General features: G+C 18.8%; 1 protein-coding gene across 1 annotated transcript in view; it reads left to right on the top strand.

Annotated features, from left to right (window-relative positions):
* Positions 1–3,701, top strand: part of LOC117171359 — a 47,352-nt gene that overhangs the window by 41,320 nt on the left and 2,331 nt on the right. The gene's annotated exons all lie outside the window — the stretch shown is intronic.

Genomic DNA, 3,701 nt, shown 5'->3' with positions numbered 1-3,701 from the left:
AAATTAATGTCGGTAGTATATTAAATTCAATTCAAAACGCTCTAAAATCCTGAAATTTTAAATAAAAATATTTAATTTAAAAGAAAAATGGATGAAATTTTACCCAAACAAGGGAACTTTCAACAAAAAATAAGAATTTTTAACCAAATAGTTTATTTTTCAACCAAAAAATTTTTAACTGCCTACCAAAAACACTAATTTTCTACTAAATATTAATTTGCTACAAAATTATTAGATTTTCTATAAAAAAATTAATTCAGAACCAAAAAAATGAATTTAGGGCCAAGATTTAACAAAAAAAAACTAATTTTGTATAAAAAATTAATTTTTTACTAAATATTTCAATTCTTTACCAAAAAATTCCTTAAATTTTAAGTAAAAATATGTAATTTTCAAGAAAATAACCAAGAATTTAACTAAATAATTTAATTGTTGAACAAAATAAGAATTTCAACAAAAAACAAATTGGATTTCTAACCAAGAAGATTTTAATTTTCTATCAAAAATACTAATTTTCTACTAAAATGTTAATTTGCTACCAAATGATTGGATTTTCTACAAAAAATATAAATTTACGACCAAGATTTTAATTTTCTGCAAAAAAATACAAATTTATTAGAAAAAAATTAATTTGCTGCCAAATAATTCAAGTTTCTACAAAAATGATAAATTCAGAACCAAACAGATTTTAATTTTTAATAAAAAAATACTAATTTTGTATAAAAAAAATTAATTTGATACCAAATTATTCGATTTTCTACCAAAAAGATGAGTTTTTAATGCAAAAGGATGAATTTTTAAATAAAAAATAGAAAATAAGGATATTTTTCACGAAATTAGAAGCATAAATTCTTTTAAATAAAGTTTAAGTATTATATGGAATTCAATTTAAAACTCTTTAAATTCTTAAAATTTTAAGTAAAAATATTTAATTTTTAAGAAAAATAGAAATTTTGTAAAAAGAAAATCAATTTGCAACCAATTAATTGGATTTTCTACAAAAAAGATTAATTTAGAATGAAAAAGATGAATTATTAATAAAAAAGGATCACTTTGTAAATAAAAAGATACCAAATAATTGGATTTTCTACAAAAAAAGATAAATTTGTGACCAAGAAAATTTTAATTTTCTGCCAAAAAATACTAACTTCGTATAAAAAAAATTCATTTGGGACCAAACATTTGAATTTTCTATAAAAAAGATGAATTTTTAATAAAAAAAGGGCGATTTTTTTAATAAAAAGATTAGAAAATATTTAGATTTTTCACGAAATTAGAGACATAAATTCTTGTAGTTGGATTATTGTAAAAAAATTAATTTAGAACAAAAAAGATAAATTTACGAACAAAAAGATTTTAATTTTCTACCAAAAAATACTAATTTTCTACTAGAAAGTTAATTTTCTACTAAATAATTGGATTCTCTACAAAAAAAGATGAATTCAGAACCAAAAAGATGAATTTACCACCAAGATTTTAATTTTTAATAAAGAAATACTAATTTTGTATAAAAAAATTAATTTGATACCAAATATTTAAATTTTCGGCCAAAAAATGTGATTTTAAATAAAAAAAAGATGACTTTTTAATTAAAAAGATTAGAAAATAAGGAGATTTTTCACGAAATTAGAAATATAAATTCTTTTAAATAACATAAAATTAAGTAGTGTGTTAAATTCAATTAAAAACTCTTTAAATTCCTAACATTGTGAGCAAAATATTTAATTTTGCAGAAAATAACCAATTATTTAACTAAATAGTTTCATTGTTGAACACAATTTGAATTAAAAAAAAATTTGAATTTCTAACCAAGAAGATTTTAATTTTCTACCAAAAATACTAATTTTCTACTAAAATATTAATTTGCTACAAAATTATTAGATTTTCTACAAAAAAGATTAATTTAGAACCACAAAGATGAATTTATGGCCAAGATCTAACTACAATTTTTTGAAAAAATTAAAAAATTAAAATTAATTAATTAATATAAATTTTAAAACGCGTTAAAAATAGTAGAAAATTATATAAAAAAAAGTTTATTAGAAACTACAATTTTTCGCAGGAATTTGGGTACTTTTACAATATTTTACAATTACAAATTTTGACAAAAATTATAATTTTCAGCTTGTTTACTTAATTGTGATTTATTGTGAAAGTAGAATTATTTACAAGAGTACGAAAATTGTAATTTCTTGCAAAAATTTGAAATTACTTTTTTAAAAAGATTAATTTTGTATAAAAAAATTAATTTGCTACCAAATTATTGGATTTTCTACAAAAAGGATAAAAAAAAGATTAGAAACAAAGGAGATTTTAATTTTCTAGCAAAAAATACTAACTTCGTATAAAAAAGAAATTAATTTGCGACCAAATATTTGAATTTTCTATCAAAAAGATTAAATTTAAAAAAAAGGCGACTTTTCGAATAAAAAGATCAGAAAATATGTCGATTTTTCAAAAAATTAGAAACATAAATTCTTCTAGACAAAATTATAAGACAGGTAAATATTTAAATAAATTTAACATTTAACTAAATAGTTGATATGTTGACCAAAATATGAATTAAAAAAATATATTTAAATTTCGAATCAAAAGGATGAATTTCTAACCAAAAAGATTTTAATTTTCTAGTAAGAAGTTAATTTGCTACCAAATAATTAGATTTTGTAAAAAAAAAAATAATTAATTTATAACTAAAAAGGCGAAGTTACGACCAAGAAGATTTTAATTTTCTGCCAAAAAATACTAATTTTCTACTAAAATGTTAATTTGCTACAAAATTATTAAATTTTCTACAAAAAATATTAATTCAGAACTACCAAAAATATGAATTTATCGGCAAGATTTAACCCAAAAAAAAGACTAATTTTGTATAAAAAATTAATTTTTTACTAAATATTTGAATTCTTTACCAAAAAGATTAGAAAATAAGTAGATTTTTCCCGAAATTAGAAGTATAAATTCTTTAAAATAAAATTAGTTTATGTAGTGTGTTAAATTTAATTAAAAACTCTTTAAATTCCTAACATTGTGAGTAAAAATATTTAATTTTGCAGAAAATAACCAATTATTTAACTAAATAGTTTAATTGTTGAACACAATTTGAATTAAAAAAAAATTGGAATTTCTAACCAAGAAAATTTTAATTTTCTACTAAAATGTTAATTTGTTATTAAAGGATTGGATTTTCTACAAAAAATATAAATTTACGATCAAGATTTTAATTTTCTGCAAAAAAATACAAATTTCTTAGAAAAAAATTAATTTGCTGCCAAATAATTCAAGTTTCTACAAAAAAAAATTCAGAACCAGATTTTAATTTTTAATAAAAAAATCCTAATTTTGTATAAAAAAAATAATTTTCTACCAAATTATTCGATTTTCTACCAAAAAGATGAATTTTTAACGCAAAAGGATGAATTTTTAAATAACAAAAAAATATATAAAATAAGGATATTTTTCACGAGATTAGAAGCATAAATTCTTTTAAATAAAATTAGTTTAAGTAGTTTATTGAATTCAATTTAAAACTCTTTAAATTCTTAGAATTTTAAGTAAAAATATTTCTATTTCAAGAAAAGTAGAAATTTTGTAAAAAGAAAATCAATTTGCAACCAATTAATTGGATTTTCTACAAAAGATACAAATTTCTTAGAAAAAATTAATTTGCTATCAAATAATTCAAGTTTCTACAAAAAAGA

The sequence above is a fragment of the Belonocnema kinseyi genome, chromosome 4 (assembly GCF_010883055.1).
Source record: "Belonocnema kinseyi isolate 2016_QV_RU_SX_M_011 chromosome 4, B_treatae_v1, whole genome shotgun sequence".
Lineage (NCBI taxonomy): Eukaryota > Metazoa > Arthropoda > Insecta > Hymenoptera > Cynipidae > Belonocnema > Belonocnema kinseyi.
The sequence above is the reverse complement of the archived record's forward strand: the minus strand, read 5'-3'. Positions and strand labels throughout refer to the sequence as shown.